The sequence below is a fragment of the Pseudophryne corroboree genome, chromosome 1 (assembly GCF_028390025.1).
Source record: "Pseudophryne corroboree isolate aPseCor3 chromosome 1, aPseCor3.hap2, whole genome shotgun sequence".
NCBI lineage: Eukaryota > Metazoa > Chordata > Amphibia > Anura > Myobatrachidae > Pseudophryne > Pseudophryne corroboree.
In genome coordinates, this window is record NC_086444.1 from 611,340,034 (window position 1) to 611,358,892 (window position 18,859).

The 18,859-nt window shown below is 48.4% G+C and overlaps 1 protein-coding gene across 1 annotated transcript in view; it reads left to right on the forward strand.

The window, feature by feature from the left end:
* USE1 (unconventional SNARE in the ER 1) overlaps positions 1 to 18,859 on the forward strand; it is a 250,328-nt gene that overhangs the window by 32,036 nt on the left and 199,433 nt on the right. The gene's annotated exons all lie outside the window — the stretch shown is intronic.

An 18,859-nucleotide genomic window follows, 5' to 3' on the forward strand; every position in this document is an offset into this window, starting at 1 on the left:
CTCATACGAGATCCCTGGCCTCTTACTGCAAGGGCCGTGCGTGTTCCAGGACTTACTGCGGTTGCGATTGACGGCGTGGAGGTTGAACGCCAAATCCTAGCTCGAAAAGCTATTCCTGGGGAAGTCATCCCCACTCTGCTTAAGGCTAGAAAGGAGGTTACGGCGAAGCATTATCACCGTATTTGGAGAAAGTATGTGTCTTGGTGTGAATCCAAGAAGGCTCCTACGGAAGAATTTCTGCTGGGTCGTTTCCTCCAGTTTTTTGCAGGCAGGTGTGGATGCGGGCCTAACATTAGGCTCCATTAAAGTGCAGATTTCGGCTTTATCTATTTTCTTTCAAAAAGAATTGGCCACCCTTCCAGAGGTTCAGACTTTCGTGAAAGGAGTACTGCACATCCAACCTCCGTTTATGCCACCTGTGGCACCATGGGACCTTGACGTGGTGTTGCAATTTCTTATGTCACAGTGGTTTGAACCTTTGCGAAAGGTTAAGTTGAAATTTCTCACTTGGAAAGTGGCTGTCACGATCCGGGTATCTGGACGCCATTTCTTACCCATCAGATGCCTCCTAAGGCTGGCTCAGCGCTCCAGCACCGGATCCCATCTGTTATCATAATGTTCACATTCCTGCATCCTCTCCTGTCTCTCTGAGACGCTGTCACAGTAACGCCATAATACATCTGGCATGGCGTCTCCCGCGGCCTCCGCCGCCGTCCCTGAGCTTCTGCATGCAGAGTGTCAGAGTGGATTATGTCAGCCGCGGCCTCCGCTGTGTCCGCGTGGTTGGATGTGCACTTGTCTGCCTGGCGTCTCCTGTCTCTAGTGGCCGGCGCCGCCATTACTGTTTTCATTACCACATGGATTACAAACCAAACTTCCCTCCAAGTGTCTGCATGGGCGCAGCCATCTTGGATTCTGTCAGCTGATCATTTCCTCCAATCTGTTGTCAGTATTGTTAATCTGCATAATTGCCTAGCCAATCCCTTCCTTGCTGCAGGTATAAATACACTGTGCCTGAGCAAGGAAGGCGTCAGTGCTTTGGTTGTCAAACCTAGTTCCTGTTTGTCTCTCTCCTGTGATTGTCTTCCAGGTTCCAGCTCCTGTCTCAAGACTTCCACCATAGAGACCCGCACCAGCATTCCACCTGCGGTGTAGCCTGACTCTCCGATCCATTTTGGATTCATCTGTTTCCAGCCACAACATTACCTGCTTCCAGCCCAGCTTCCAGCAGAGTACAGCTTCTCTTAAAGGGCCGGTGTCCTTTCTACAGTTTACCACTCTCCACCGGTATTATTATTTCTCCGCTCTCAAGCTCTACATTTCATTCATATTGCATCGCTCTCAAGCTTCATTTATTATTTAACTGGTTCCAGCCAGTATCCACTCCGTGCCAACATCTGTCTGGTTCCAACCAGAACCCACAGCAGCTATTTTATTTACAGCAGTCCAGCTTTCCCTGGAACACCAGCTGGTACGATCCTGGGCTTTCTTCATTGCTACAGTCGGGCCTGGTAAGGACTTTCCAACTCGCAGATAATAAGAACTGTCTCATACTACCAGAGCTCTGTGGCCCCTGCCACCCTGTAGTACCCAGGAACTGTATTATTTCTCTGCTGATTTTATGTTTCTTTTACTGCTACTGTGATGCATGGAGTTTGTCATAAATAAACATCATTGACTTTTATTCAAGTTGTCGTGGTCACGCCTTCGGGCGGTTATTCTTCATGTTACTTACATGTCCAGGGGTCTGATACAACCTCCCAGGTTCCGGTACATCTCAGCCCCTACAACTGAGGCTGCCTCCCGTCAGCTCAGGCCCTCAGTTGTGACAGTGGTCATGCTTTTGGCTTTGGCGTCCGCAAGGCGGTTGTCGGAATTTGCGGCTTTGTCTCACAAGAGCCCCTATTTGATCTTCCATGTGGATAGAGCAGAATTGAGAACTCGTCAACAATTTCTGCAAAGGTGGTTTCTTCGTTTCACATAAACCAACCTATTGTGGTGCCTGTGGCTATGGAAGCCTTGGCTGATTCAAAGTCTCTCGATGTAGTCAGAGCTTTGAAAATTTATGTCGCCAGAACGGCTCAGATTAGGAAATCAGAGGCTTTGTTTGTCCTATATGCTCCCAACAAAATTGGGGCTCCTGCTTCCAAGCAGACTATAGCACGCTGGATCTGTAATACGATTCTGCATGCTCATTCTACGGCTGGATTGCCGTTACCGAAGTCGGTGAGGGCCCATTCTACCAGGAAGGTGGGCTCATCTTGGGGCAGTACGGATGGTGTAATGGTTAGCATTACTACCTCACAGTACTGAGGTCATGGGTTCAATTCCCACCATGGCCTTAACTGTGTGGAGTTTGTATATTCTCCCCGTACTTGCGTGGGTTTCCTCCGGGTACTCCGGTTTCCTCCCACAATCCAAAAATATACTGGTAGGTTACTTGGCTCCCAACAAAAATTAACCCTAGAGTGAATGTGTGTGTGTGTGTGTGTGTGTGTGTGTGTGTGTACATGTGCTAGGGAATATAGGAGGTCATTCCGAGTCGTTCGCTCGGAAAATTTCTTCGCATCGCAGCGTTTTTCCGCTTAGTGCGCATGCGCAATGTCCGCACTGCGACTGCGCCAAGTAAATTTGCTATGAAGTTTGGATTTTTACTCACGGCTTTTTCTTCGCTCAGGCGATCGTAGTGTGATTGACAGGAAATGGGTGTTACTGGGCGGAAACGGGCCGTTTTATGGGCGTGTGGGAAAAAACGCTACCGTTTCCGGAAAAAACGCGGGAGTAGCTGGAGAAACGGAGGAGTGTCTGGGCGAACGCTGGGTGTGTTTGTGACATCAAACCAGGAACGATAAGCACTGAACTGATCGCAGATGCCGAGTAAGTCTGAAGCTACTCTGAAACTGCTACGAGATGTGTAATCGCAATATTGCTAATCTTTCGTTCGCAATTTTAAGAAGCTAAGATTCACTCCCAGTAGGCGGCGGCTTAGCGTGTGCAATACTGCTAAAATCGCCTTGCGAGCGAACAACTCGGAATGAGGGCCATAGATTGTAAGCTCCACTGGGGCAGGGACTGATGTGAGTGGCCAAATATTCCCTGTAAAGCGCTGCGGAATATGTGTGCGCTATATAAATAACTGGTAATAAATAAATAAATCTTGGGCGGCTGCCCGAGGAGTCTCGGCACTTCAACTTTGCTGAGCAGCTACTTGGTCGGGTTCAAACACTTTTGCTAAGTTCTACAAGCTTGATACCCTGGCTGAGGAGGACCTCATGTTTGCTCAATCGGTGCTGCAGAGTCGCCCGCACTCTCCCGCCCGGTCTGGAGCTTTGGTATAAACCCCATGGTCCTTTTGGAGTCCCCAGCATCCTCTAGGACGTAAGAGAAATTAGGATTTTGATACCTACCGGTAAATCCTTTTCTCCTAGTCCGTAGAGGATGCTGGGCGCCCGTACCTGTGCGGACTGTTTTTGCAGTAGAGTTGATAGTTATTGCTTCTGTTACACAAAGGTTGTGTATCGGTTATATTCAGCCTGTTGCTGTTTTTGGTTCATGCTGTTAACTGGTATTTCTTAAAAGCCATGTTGTACGGTGTGTTGTGGTGTGAGCTGGTATGTATCTCACCTTTACTTAACAAAAATCCTTTTCCTCGAAATGTCCGTCTCCCTGGGCACAGTTCCTATAACTGAGGTCTGGAGGAGGGGCATAGAGGGAGGAGCCAGTTCACACCCATTTAATGTCTTAAAGTGCCCATGTCTCCTGAGGATCCCATCTATACCCTATGGTCCTTTTGGAGTCGCCAGCATCCTCTACGGACTGAGAGAAAAAGAATTACCGGTAGGTATTAAAATCCTATTTTCTGCAGCAGGGTACACTGTGTTCCACAGGGAATACATTGGATCTTGATCCAGAGGCACCAACAAGCTAAAGCTTTGACTGTTCCCAGGATGCATTGTATGGCCTCCTCTATAGCACCGCCTCTGGACACTGGAGCTCAGTTTGTAAGTTGGTGCCTACAGAGCAGGTCAGTTAACGGGGGGGGCTGCACTAGGCCGCCCTGAAAAGAGCTTTTAATAGAAGATTCTTCAAGGGCTGCAGCACTTTTATGTCCTAGTGACATACTGTGCTGCGGCTCAACACCTCCCCAGCAGCATCGCATACTCCCGCTGGCTGGGTTCCCTGGTACTTGCGGCGGAGGTGCTCCTGTTTCCGGGCACACGCCACTGGTACTGTCCAGGATTGCGTGGCTGCTTCTTTGGGAGGAGGAAAGAGAGTCCCCCAGGTGGGACCCGCTGAAATCGCGTTCCGGTCGTGGTCTTAGGAGATGGACCGCGACGCTGTCGTAGACACTGTGGCCATGCAGGGACCCCGCTATATCCACCAGGGCAGGGAGCACAGGTCGGATTTCACAAAAATCATTTTAACAAGGCTCCACAGAACCCGGTGGTGAAGACCAGCATAGGGGATAAGGCGCTTGAACTATAGCCCCTACCCCAGCTCCGAGCGCCATCTACTGCTGGTGTTCCCGCCCTGGAGCTGCTTCTCACTCTCCCTCACTCCCTGACAGACTTTGGCCCCATCTTTACACAAATAGCTGCTGCTGATCTCCAGGACTGCAGGGCAGTGTGTCTTCTGTAAATCCGCCTGTTTGCTCAGCACTGTGCATTTACAGTCACTTAAGTATTCTACATGTCATTTTAGACAGTGTTATTTAAGAACAAGTGTACTTCTACCTGAATATTTAGTACAAGTATTCTCAGATATACATTCAGTATCTACTGTGCATTGTTATTTTTCTCTAACGTCCTAGTGGATGCTGGGGACTCCGAAAGGACCATGGGGATTAGCGGCTCCGCAGGAGACTGGGCACAAAAGTAAAAGCTTTAGGACTACCTGGTGTGCACTGGCTCCTCCCCCTATGACCCTCCTCCAAGCCTCAGTTAGATTTTTGTGCCCGAACGAGAAGGGTGCATACTACGGGGCTCTCCTGAGCTGCTTAGAGTAAAAGTTTAAAGTAGGTTTTTTATTTTCAGTGAGACCTGCTGGCAACAGGCTCACTGCACCGAGGGACTAAGGGGAGAAGAAGCGAACTCACCTGCGTGCAGAGTGGATTGGGCTTTTTAGGCTACTGGACATTAGCTCCAGAGGGACGATCACAGGCCCAGCCATGGATGGGTCCCAGAGCCGCGCCGCCGGCCCCCTTACAGAGCCAGAAGACTGAAGAGGTCCGGAAAATCGGCGGCAGAAGACGTCCTGTCTTCAATAAGGTAGCGCACAGCACCGCAGCTGTGCGCCATTGCTCTCAGCACACTTCACACTCCGGTCACTGAGGGTGCAGGGCGCTGAAGGGGGGCGCCCTGAGATGCAATAAAAACACCTTTTTTGGCAAAAAAATACATCACATATAGCTCCTGGGCTATATGGATGCATTTAACCCCTGCCAATTTTTCCATAAAAAAGCGGGAGAAAGGCTCCGCCCCCTTCTCGGCGGCCTATCTCCTCAGCACACTGGCGCCATTTTTTCCTCACAGCTCCGTTGGAGGAAGGCTCCCTGACTCTCCCCTGCAGTCCTGAACTACAGAAACAGGGTAAAACAAGAGAGAGGGGGCACTAATTTGGCAGATAAATATATACAGCAGCTATATCAGGGAAAAACACTTATATAAGGTTATCCCTATATATATATATATATATATATATATATATATATATATATATATATATATATATATATATATAGCGCTCTGGTATGTGCTGGCAAACTCTCCCTCTGTCTCCCCAAAGGGCTAGTGGGGTCCTGTCCTCTGTCAGAGCATTCCCTGTGTGTGTGCTGTGTGTCGGTACGTTGTGTCGACATGTATGAGGAGGAAAATGGTGTGGAGGCGAAGCAATTGCCTGTGTTAGTGATGTCACCCCCTAGGGAGTCGACAACTGACTGGATGGTCTTATAGAAAGAATTACGTGATAGTGTCAGCACTTTACAAAAGACTGTTGACGACATGAGACAGCCGGCAAATCAGTTAATACCTGTACAGGCGTCTCAAACACCGTCAGGGGCTCTAAAACGCCCGTTACCTCAGGTCGATACAGACACTGACACGGACACTGACTCCAGTGTCGACGGTGAGGAAACAAACGTATTTTCCAGTAGGGCCACACGTTACATGATCACGGCAATGAAGGAGGTTTTGAACATTTCTGATACTACAAGTACCACAAAAAAGGGTATTATGTGGGGTGTGAAAAAAACTACCCGTAGTTTTTCCTGAATCAGATGAATTAAATGAGGTGTGTGATGAAGCGTGGGTTTCCCCCGATAAAAAACTGCTAATTTCTAAAAAATTATTGGCATTATACCCTTTCCCGCCAGAGGTTAGGGCACGTTGGGAAACACCCCCTAGGGTAGATAAGGCGCTCACACGCTTATCAAAACAAGTGGCGTTACCGTCTCCTGATACGGCCGCCCTCAAGGAACCAGCTGATAGGAAGCTGGAAAATATCCTAAAAAGTATATACACACATACTGGTATTATACTGCGACCAGCAATCGCCTCAGCCTGGATGTGCAGTGCTGGGGTGGCTTGGTCGGATTCCCTGACTGAAAATATTGATACCCTGGACAGGGACAATATATTATTGACTATAGAGCATTTAAAGGATGCATTTCTATATATGCGAGATGCACAGAGGGATATTTGCACTCTGGCATCAAGAGTAAGTGCGATGTCCATTTCTGCCAGAAGAGGGTTATGGACGCGACAGTGGTCAGGTGATGCGGATTCCAAACGGCATATGGAAGTATTGCCGTATAAAGGGGAGGAGTTATTTGGGGTCGGTCTATCGGACCTGGTGGCCACGGCAACGGCTGGGAAATCCACCTTTTTACCCCAGGTCACCTCTCAGCAGAAAAAGATACCGTCTTTTCAGGCTCAGTCCTTTCGTCCCCATAAGGGCAAGCGGGCAAAAGGCCACTCATATCTGCCCCGGGGCAGAGGAAGGGGAAAAAGACTGCAGCAGACAGCCTCTTCCCACGAACAGAAGCCCTCCCCCGCTTCTGCCAAGTCCTCAGCATGACGCTGGGGCCTTACAAGCGGACTCAGGCACGGTGGGGGCCCGTCTCAAGAATTTCAGCGCGCAGTGGGCTCACTCGCAAGTGGACCCCTGGATCCTGCAGGTAGTATCTCAGGGGTACAAATTGGAATTCGAGACGTCTCCCCCTCGCCGGTTCCTGAAGTCTGCTTTACCAACGTCTCCCCCCGACAGGGAGGCGGTATTAGAAGCCATTCACAAGCTGTATTCCCAGCAGGTGATAATCAAGGTACCCCTCCTACAACAGGGAAAGGGGTATTATTCCACGCTGTTTGTGGTACCGAAGCCGGACGGCTCGGTGAGACCCATTTTAAATCTGAAATCCTTGAACACTTACATAAAAAGGTTCAAGTTCAAGATGGAGTCACTCAGAGCAGTGATAGCGAACCTGGAAGAAGGGGACTATGTGGTGTCTCTGGACATCAAGGATGCTTACCTCCATGTCCCAATTTGCCCTTCTCACCAAGGGTACCTCAGGTTTGTGGTACAGAACTGTCACTATCAGTTTCAGACGCTGCCGTTTGGATTGTCCACGGCCCCCCGGGTCTTTACCAAGGTAATGGCCGAAATGATGATTCTTCTTCGAAGAAAAGGCGTCTTAATTATCCCTTTCTTGGACGATCTCCTGATAAGGGCAAGGTCCAGAGAACAGTTGGAGGTCGGAGTAGCACTATCTCAAGTAGTACTACGACAGCACGGATGGATTCTAAATATTCCAAAATCGCAGCTGATTCCGACGACACGTCTGCTGTTCCTAGGGATGATTCTGGACACAGTACAGAAAAAGGTGTTTCTCCCGGAGGAGAAAGCCAGGGAGTTATCCGACCTAGTCAGGAACCTCCTAAGACCAGGCCAAGTGTCAGTGCATCAATGCACAAGGGTCCTGGGAAAGATGGTGGCTTCTTACGAAGCGATTCCATTCGGCAGATTCCACGCAAGAACTTTTCAGTGGGATCTGCTGGACAAATGGTCCGGATCGCATCTTCAAATGCATCAGCGGATAACCCTGTCTCCAAGGACAAGGGTGTCTCTCCTGTGGTGGTTACAGAGTGCTCATCTCCTAGAGGGCCGCAGATTCGACATTCAGGAGTGGGTCCTGGTGACCACGGATGCCAGCCTGAGAGGCTGGGGAGCAGTCACACAGGGAAAAAATTTCCAGGGCTTGTGGTCAAGCATGGAAACGTCACTTCACATAAATATCCTGGAACTAAGGGCCATTTACAATGCCCTAAGTCAGGCAAGGCCTCTGCTTCAGGGTCAGCCGGTGTTGATCCAGTCGGACAACATCACGGCAGTCGCCCATGTAAACAGACAGGGCGGCACAAGAAGCAGGAGGGCAATGACGGAAGTTGCAAGGATTCTTCGCTGGGCGGAAAATCATGTGATAGCACTGTCAGCAGTGTTCATTCCGGGAGTGGACAACTGGGAAGCAGACTTCTTCAGCAGACACGATCTTCACCCGGGGGAGTGGGGACTTCACCCAGAAGTCTTCCACATGATTGTGAAACGTTGGGAAAAACCAAAGGTGGACATGATGGCGTCCCGCCTCAACAAAAAACTGGACAGATATTGCGCCAGGTCAAGGGACCCTCAGGCAATAGCTGTGGACGCTCTGGTAACACCGTGGGTGTACCAGTCAGTATATGTGTTCCCTCCTCTGCCTCTCATACCCAAGGTACTGAGAATCATAAGAAGGAGAGGTGTAAAGACTATACTCGTGGCTCCGGATTGGCCAAGAAGGACTTGGTACCCGGAAATTCAAGAGATGCTCACGGAAGACCAGTGGCCTCTACCTCTAAGAAAGGACCTGCTCCAGCAGGGACCATGTCTGTTCCAAGACTTACCGCGGCTGCGTTTGACGGCATGGCGGTTGAACGCCGGATCCTGAAGGAAAAAGGCATTCCGGATGAAGTTATCCCTACCCTGATCAAAGCCAGGAAGGATGTAACTGTGCAACATTATCACCGTATTTGGCGTAAATATGTTGCGTGGTGTGAGGCCAGGAAGGCCCCTACAGAGGAATTTCAACTGGGTCGATTCCTGCATTTCCTGCAAACAGGACTGTCTATGGGCCTCAAATTAGGGTCCATTAAGGTTCAAATTTCGGCCCTGTCAATATTCTTCCAAAAAGAACTAGCTTCAGTTCCTGAAGTTCAGACGTTTGTCAAGGGGGTACTGCATATACAGCCTCCTTTTGTGCCTCCAGTGGCACCTTGGGATCTCAATGTAGTTTTGGGATTCCTAAAATCACATTGGTTTGAACCACTCACCACTGTGGACTTAAAATATCTCACATGGAAAGTGGTAATGCTGTTAGCCCTGGCTTCAGCCAGGCGTGTATCAGAATTGGCGGCTTTATCCTATAAAAGCCCTTACCTAATTTTTCATACGGACAGGGCAGAATTGAGGACTCGTCCTCAATTTCTCCCTAAGGTGGTTTCAGCATTTCACTTAAACCAGCCTATTGTGGTGCCTGCGGCTACTAGGGACTTGGAGGATTCCAAGTTGCTGGACGTAGTCAGGGCCCTGAAAATATGTTTCCAGGACGGCTGGAGTCAGAAAATCTGACTCGCTGTTTATCCTGTATGCACCCAACAAGCTGGGTGCCCCTGCTTCTAAGCAGACGATTGCTCGTTGGATTTGTAGTACAATTCATCTTGCACATTCTGTGGCAGGCCTGCCACAGCCAAAATCTGTAAAAGCCCATTCCACACGGAAAGTGGGCTCATCTTGGGCGGCTGCCCGAGGGGTCTCGGCTTTACAACTTTGCCGAGCAGCTACTTGGTCAGGGGCAAATACGTTTGCAAAATTCTACAAATTTGATACCCTGGCTGAGGAGGACCTGGAGTTCTCTCATTCGGTGCTGCAGAGTCATCCGCACTCTCCCGCCCGTTTGGGAGCTTTGGTATAATCCCCATGGTCCTTTCGGAGTCCCCAGCATCCACTAGGACGTTAGAGAAAATAAGAATTTACTTACCGATAATTCTATTTCTCATAGTCCGTAGTGGATGCTGGGCGCCCATCCCAAGTGCGGATTGTCTGCAATACTTGTACATAGTTGTTGTTACAAAAATCGGGTTATTATTGTTGTGAGCCATCTTTTCAGAGGCTTCTCTGTTATCATGCTGTTAACTGGGTTCAAATCACAAGTTGTACGGTGTGATTGGTGTGGCTGGTATGAGTCTTACCCGGGATTCAAAAATCCTTCCTTATTGTGTACGCTCGTCCGGGCACAGTATCCTAACTGAGGCTTGGAGGAGGGTCATAGGGGGAGGAGCCAGTGCACACCAGGTAGTCCTAAAGCTTTTACTTTTGTGCCCAGTCTCCTGCGGAGCCGCTAATCCCCATGGTCCTTTTGGAGTCCCCAGCATCCACTACGGACTATGAGAAATAGAATTATCGGTAAGTAAATTCTTATTATTTATATATATATATACATATATATATATATATATATAAACGTCCATCCAAAATACGGCACTCAGCGGACTAAATCATCTGCAGTAAATGGTTATGCTGCTTGAAAAAGGCAAATAAAGTTGCCGAAACGTCGCAAAGCTTATGCTGCCTACATTGTGATTTACTGCAGATGATTTAGTCCGCTGAGTGCCGTATTTTGGATGGACGTTTGCACATTATTTGAATGAGCACCGCGGCAATATTCAGAAAGAAGTGTGAGTGCCGGTTGTACGAAGTTATATATATATATATATATATATATATATATATATATATATATATATATATATGTATGTAGTTTTGCTAGTCCAGTGCAGTTTTATTGTTTGTCTGAAATAACTTCTGCATTGTAACTGTGACTGAGTGTGCCTGTAGCTGCTGTGTGGTTTTCCTTCTAGTGTATCACACTTATTGCTATCACTATTTTCTGTACCCTGGGGGGCTAGGTGCGTCAGGGTCTCATACAGTGTGCGTGTGTGTATGTATTTCTCCGGCTGGGTCCACAGGATAACATTGGGATATGACGGAGCGACAGCGGAAATGGCACCAAATAGTCACAAGCTTTCTGGCCTCCCAGGATGCATCGGGCTCCTACATATAATCCCACCCACCGACTCAGTCAAATCAGTTTTTTGTTTGGTGCGGCAGGAGCCGGACCATGGTTACAGGGCAGCTGCTAAGGCAGCCCTAAGCTTTTATTTTATTTTTATAGTCTTACTAAGTTTTGAGTGATCTTTCCTAACAGTGTCTTAAACGCATGCTGAAAAGAGTCGCTCCAACAACTCCCCACTGGGTCACAACAACGCTTACCCGCGGGTATTAGTGCTGTCTCGACGGGTGTATGTGTCGGATGTTCTAGCAGGTCCAGCAGACTTTACCAGGCTGTGGCCGGAGCATTGGGAGAAGGTAAGGCATCGATTCCACTTACTAGAGGAATTCGGACACGGCCGCACTATATTGGAGGAGACTACCAAACAGTGGCTGATGCGCTACCACTCTCAAGTGCAACAGCGCTATGCTGCAGGGATCATAGGTGCCAGGACTAGGCTGAGGCCGCGATCCTTGTGGTTTATGTCAGCAGGGGGAGTCAGACGCTCTCCTGGTCGCCCCTCCTCCCTGTTCATGACCAGTTTCCGTGCGTCTCCCGTCCATGAACTGATGACCTCACTTCTGTCTCAGACGCTACCACAAGGGTATTCGGTCGCAGCTTAGACGTTGCGATTGTGTACACTAGAGTTGCCGGCGAGACCGGTTCGCAGACAGGAGCGTCTGCATACACTCATCGTTCACTGAGCGTCTGGGTCCGTTATTGAGCGTCTGTGTCTCTCATCAGTTACCAGAGCGGCAGTGTACACCAGTAGTGTCTGAATCCACTCAGCGTTTGTCGGGCGTATTGATTGATACTGGAGGTGGGGTGAGTCTCCCTGTATCTCACTCTGAGTAAGGGTTATACAGTACTAAAATTCTTTCTACTTGTTAGTATGAATAGTTCATTTTGGTACACAATGCATATGAGACCTGTACAGTACTGTTGTTTTCTGCATAACATGTCTGAGAAAACTTGTGATAATAGCTGTTTAAAAACAGAAGTTCAGTAATTGTAATCCTACATACTAGAAAAGTATTCTGTGGTTGATTATATTCTCATATGACAATGTCTAATAATTAACATGTGACTGACTGCTAGTGTGATTGCTGACTTTTTTTATATGTTTGTCAAGCATGGTTTCTGATACTCAATTCAGGTGCTCGGATTGTGGTCAGATTGATATCACTTCTATATCTATATAGTTGATTTTCAGTCACAGAGAGTAGTATTTGTAAAAAGAAAACGGATTATTTACCATGTCTGTGAGCGGCAAAAGACGAGGATACTTTTATCAGGGACACCCTTAGCATGCTTATCTGGTAAAAGGATTTTGCATGGAATAGCCCAGTATCTTAAGGGGGGTACACACGGAGTGATAATCTAAGCAATCTGACTAGATTGCTTAGATTTTCAGCAAGATCGCTCCGTGTGTAGCCCTAACAGCGATAGCGATGCGCAGCCCCGCGCATTGCTAACACTGGTGCTAGATTGGCCTGCCGTTCAGGCCAATTTAGTGGGTCGTTCACTTCACCCACTGGGTGAAGTGAGCGCCCCCTCCCCCATCTCCCCCACGCACGCTCAGCACAGATCGCGCTGTGCTGAGCGGCGAAAGAGATGTGTGCTGAGCGGTTCGCTCAGCACACATCTCTCCCACATCGGCCCATCTATATGGGCCTTTAGTTATGAGGGGCAACGCCCTGCAAGAAGGGGTGTGGTCGCACAGACCTTGTCTACAATAGCTAACAGATTAGCACCTGCAGTTCCACCCCCGGGAATAGGTTACACTATTAACCCATACATGCAGCTCCCTCCTTATGGTTTGATGCCAACAGCTTCTACAAGTTGCCAGGCTATTAATACCAGGGTAGATACATCCATGTTACAGACTACACAAGATGATACAACAGATGAGGATACAGTGTATTCAAATACCCCATATGACGACCAGTCGGAGGGCTTCAGCACAGAGGATATAGCTGAGCTCATTGATGCCATGAAAGCTATTATGTGTCTGGAAGAACCAGCCAAGGCAGTGTCAAAATCTAAGGCACCTAAGTTTAAACGTCCAAAATCGGTTAAGACTGAGTTTCCGGAGTCAGAAAATCTGACGGAAATTATGGAAGGACCGTGGGCTACTCCTAATAAAAAGTATAAGATTCCGAAGAAATTGGATTCTTATTATCCTTTTTCAGCTGGGGACTGTTCAAAAAGGGAGGTTCCTCCTAAGGTAAATGCACATGTTGTATACGACTTGTGCGTAAGTCTGCTTTACCATTACCGTCTACCTCACTGGATGATGTCACAGATAGAATAGTAGATGGTTTCTTGAAAAATATTTTCTCTCTCTCAGGGGCTGTGGTAAGGCCAGCTATGGCTTCAGCCTGGATGGCGAAAGCAGTGGTAGAATGGGCGGAGGAATTAGAGAGTGGCCTCGCCATACCTACCAGGGAGCAGGAGTCTCAGCTAGGCTATATAAAACAAGCTGCACAATATTTGGAAGCAGCAGTTGATATGGGTACGATTGCTTCTAAAGCATCGGCCTTAACGGTAGCCGCTCGTAGAACAGTCTGGCTACGTACTTGGAAAGCAAGAAAGCTCTTGAAGCGTTGCCTTTCACTGGGAATTTTCTGTTCGGAAAGCAATTGACAGATATCCTGGAGTCGGAAGCTGAATCCAAGAAAGTTAAGTTTCCAGCTAGCTATGCCCCTAAATCGAGGGGAGCTAAATTTTGTCCGTTTCGATGGCAAGGTAGATCTAAAGGAAAGGTTGAGACTAACCAACCCCAGTACAATAAATCATGTAGGGGCAAGAAGCAGTGGGCCAGTAGACGGCCAGCTTCCAAACCAGAGCAGAAGCCATCAGTTTCCAGGGTTGGGGGCCGATTCCTTCACTTTGCACACATTTGGCGCCAGTCGACGATAGATGCTTGGGTGCAAAAGGTGGTATCTCTCGGTTATTAATTTTCCCTTTCAGGAAGCAGCCTCCTCAAAGGTTCTTTTGCACCAGCCCGTCTCGTATAGAGTCGAAGGCCAGGGCTTTGCAAGAAGCCGTTCAGAAATTGCTTCAGTCTGGGGTAAACCTGGTTTTGATCCAGAAACCAAATGCATCATTCCGACCAATTTTCAACCTCAAAGGGTTAAACGAATACATTTGGGTTCCAAAGTTTCACATGGAGATGTTACGCTCCATAGTATTGGCCATGGATCCAGGAGATTACATGGTATCTCTGGATGTGCAGGATGCTTACCTGCATGTGCCCATAGCACGGTCACATCAGTGTTACCTCAGGTTTGTCATCCTCCAGCAGCATTATCAGTTCCAGGCTTTGCCCTTTGGGCTAGCTACAGCCCCCAGGGTATTTACCAAGATTATGGTGGTTATGGCAGTTTATCTCCGCAAGCAGGGAATAAGAATTTTTCCATACCTAGACGATCTGTTAATCCTGGCTCAATCCCAGGAGTTACTCTTGGGCCATCTCCAACAGACAATAGCTTGTCTACAAAGACATGGATGGCTCATAAATTGGGAGAAGTCGTCCCTGAATCCATCACAACGGATGGTTCACTTGGGGGCCATATTGGATTCAAGTCTACAAAGGATTATTTTACCGGAGAAGAAGATCTCCAAGGTACAGGTAATGACTCAGGAATTGTTGCACAGTCAGACAGTTTCAGTCCATGCAGCAATGCGACTGATGGGTCTGATGGTGTCAACATTCGACATGGTGGAATATGCGAATTCCACTCCAGACCCTTACAGCACCTCATTCTAGCCAGATGGGATGGAAGACATCAGACAATAAAGAGACAGATGATATAGCTTCCAGTAAGCGTAAAAAGGTCACTAGCTTGGTGGCAACAGACGGACCATCTAGACAAGGGGACACCCTTTTGGATAGCAGATTGGCAAGTACTGACAACGGATGCCAGTCTTCAAGGCTGGGGAGCAGTGTTCAAAAATGTTTGGTTCCAGGGAAAATGGACCACAAAGGAAAGTTGCCTGCCAATAAATTTGTTGGAAATAAGGGCCATATATATGGCTCTAGTTCAGGCAAAGGACATTCTGTGGGGAAGACCAGTCCAGATCCATCCAGACAATGCAACAGCAGTAGCGTACCTCAACCATCAAGGAGGAACTCACAGCAAAGGACTGAGGAAGTAGTAACTCACATACTAAGATGGGCAGAACTTCATCTTCCGGCATTGTCCGCAGTGTTTGTACCAGGTTAGCTAAACTGGGAAGCGGATTTTCTCAGTCGACCCACCATTCAGGAGACCGAATGGGCATTACACCCGGAGGTATTTCAAACTCTAGTAGACAGATGGGGTCTGCCAGAGATAGATCTCATGGTGTCCCATTGGAACAACAAAGTTCCAGCATACGGGTTGAGAACTAAGGATGCTGGGGGCGATCCTTGTAGACGCACTGTCAGTGAAATGGGAATTTCATCTGGCATATCTATTTCCTCCTATCTCCCTGTTGCCCAGGGTAGTGAGGAAAGTAAAGCAGGCAAAAGGAGCCATAATTCTAATTGCTCCAGCCTGGCCCAGAAGACATTGGTACATAGATCTGCTAAGGATGTCCCTGGAAGCTCCAATACTGCTTCCTCAACGTCCAGCTCTACTGACGCAGGGGCCTTGTTGTCACAGCCATCTGGAACGGCTGTCTTTGACGGCGTGGCTGTTGAAACCTCTATCCTGAAATCAAGAGGTTTTTCACAACAGGTAATTCAAACCATGCTTAGAGCAAGAAAGCCTTCTTCAGCTCGGATTTATCATCGAATATGGCAGGCCTATATTCTTTGGTGTAACAAGGGAGGCCTGAATCCAAGATCTTTTAAAGTATCCAGGATTTTGGATTTTCTCCAAGCAGGAATGGATAAGGTTTTAAAAGTGGCTTCTTTGAGAGTTCAAGTATCAGCATTAACTGTATGGTTTCAGAGAAAGATTGCGAACCTGCAGGATGTGCGTACTTTCTTTCAGGGAATGTTGCACATTCCACCACAGTTTGTTCCTCCTGCAGTACCTTGGGATTTAAATCTGGTTCTTAAATTCCTTCAGGGGGCTCCGTTTGAACCACTTAAGAGAGCAGATCTTAAATGGTTAACGGCTAAAGTTCTTTACTCATACGTAATAGAGGATGCTGGGGACGCTTCAGGAACCATGGGGTATAGACTGGATCCGCAGGAGACATGGGCACTTTAAGACTTTGAATGGGTGTGAACTGGCTCCCCCCTCTATGTCCCTCCTCCAGACTCCAGTTAGATTCTGTGCCCAGTGAGACTGGATGCACTCTGAGGAGCTCTCCTGAGTTTCTCTGAAAAATACTTTTGTTAGGTTTTTTATTTTCAGGGAGCACTGCTGGCAACAGTCTCCCTGCTTCGTGGGACTTAGGGGAGAGAAGCAGACCTACTTCTGTGAGTTTCAAGGCTCTGCTTCTTAGGCTACAGGACACCATTAGCTCCTGAGGGTTTGATCGCTAGGTACGCCTAGATGCTCGTTCCCGGAGCCCGCTGTCACCCCCCTTGCAGAGCCAGAAGTCAGAAGACGGGTGAGTAGAGGATCAGAACACTTCACTGACTGCTTTGAGGCACCGCACAGCGGCCGCGCTGCACGCCATGCTCCCACACACACAGCGGCACTACAGGGTGCAGGGGGAGGGGGGGCAGCATAAATCCTCATTTAAGTGACTGGCAAAAGTGGCATATAGTGCCTGGGCACTGAATCCAAGCCCCCACCAGTATACAGTTTTGAAAAATAGCGGGGCTGAAGCGTGCCATTAAGGGGGCGTGGCTTAGCCCTCATAGCTCTCATCAGCGCCATTTTCTCACAGAGCTGCAGAGATGCTGGTCCTGTCCTCTTACACTGCTGTGCAAGTAACCGGGTGCAAAACGGGGGGGGGGGGGGGGGCACAGTTAATTTGGTGCTGTTTTAATAATAAAAAAAGTGCTAACAGGTCTGAGGCATTGTATAAAACATTTAATTACCGTGATAGGCGCTGGGTTGTGAGCTGGCAAACTCCCTCTGTGTTTCTCTGACAGGCTTTACTGTGGGTCTGTCCCCTATAGACCCAGTGTGGTTGTGGGTGTCGGTACACGTGTGTTGGCATGTCTGAGGCTGAGTGCTCTTCCCAGGAGGAAGCTGGAGTGGGGACAGAAAAGACGGTGCAGTGACCCTGTCGGCACTGCCGACTGCTGATTGGGTAAATGTTTTGAGTGTTTTGAATGCAAATGTGGCTCTATTAAATAAGAGATTGGATAAATCTGAGTCTCAGAACCAGGCATGGAAAAAATCCATGGACGATGTGTTGACACAAGTCCATACCCCCTCGGGGTCACAAAAGCGTTCATTTACCCAGATAGCAGATACAGATACCGACACGGACTCTGACTCCAGTGTCGACTATAGTGATGCCAGATTGAATCCTAAACTGGCTAAGAGCATTCAGTACATGATTGTGGCGATAAAAGACGTGTTACATATCTCGGAAGACCCTGTTGTTCCTGATACAAGGGTCTGTATGTATAAAGGAAAGAAACCTGAAGTAACGTTCCCTCGCTCTCATGAACGGAACACGCTTTTTGAGCAGGTCTGGGAAAATCCTGACAAGAAGTTTCAGATTCCCAAGAGAATTCCGGTGGCATATCCGTTCCTTTCTGGGGATAGGGGTAAGTGGGAGTCACCCCCCACTGTAGACAAAGCTCTATCACGGCTGTCCAAAAAGATGGCGCTTCCGTCTCCTGACACGACGGCCCTAAAGGATCCTGCGGATCGTAAGCAGGAAAATACATTGAAATCCATTTATGTCACTACGGGTACGCTGCTCAGACCTGCCGTTTCGTCGGCATGGGTGAGTAGCGGTATTGAAAAGTGGGCAGATAGCTTGTCATCTGAGATAGATACCCTGGATAGGGATAGCATTCTTTTGACACTGGGTTATATCAGGGACGCTGCAGCCTATCTAAAGGAAGCTGCAAGGGACATTGGCCTTTTTGGATCAAGGGCCAATGCCATGGCAGTCTCAGCCAGGAGAGCATTGTGGATTCATCAATGGAATGCTGATGCTGACTCTAAAAAGGCTATGGAGTCTCTTCCATATAAAGGTGGTGTCTTGTTTGGTGACGGCCTCGCTGACCTGGTATCTACGGCTACCGCGGGTAAGTCATCATTTTTACCTTATGTTCCTGCACAACAAAAGAAAACGCCCCGCTATCAGATGCAGTCCTTTCGGCCCAATAAATACAATAAAGGACGAGGGTCTTCCTTCCTTGCTGCTAGAGGAAGAGGGAAGGGAAAAAGGTCACCAGCTGTGGCAGGTTCCCAGGAGCAGAAGTCCTCTCCGGCTTCTGCCAAATCCACTGCATGACGCTGGGACTCCTCAGCGGGAGTCCGCACCGGTGGGGGCACGTCTCCAACTCTTCAGTCAGGTATGGGTTCGTTCGGGCCTGGATCCTTGGGTATTAGAAATAGTGTCCCAAGGGTACAAACTGGAGTTTCAAGACGTTCCCCCTCACCGATTTTTCAAATCGGCCTTACCAGCTTCTCTTCCGGACAGGGAGGTAGTATGCGATGCAATACAAAAGCTGTGCCAAAATCAAGTGATTGTCAAGGTGCCCCCATCACAACAGGGAGGAGGCTTTTATTCGAGCCTGTTCGTGGTCCCGAAGCCGGACGGCTCGGTCAGAACAATTCTGAACCTAAAATCCCTCCATTTCTATCTGAG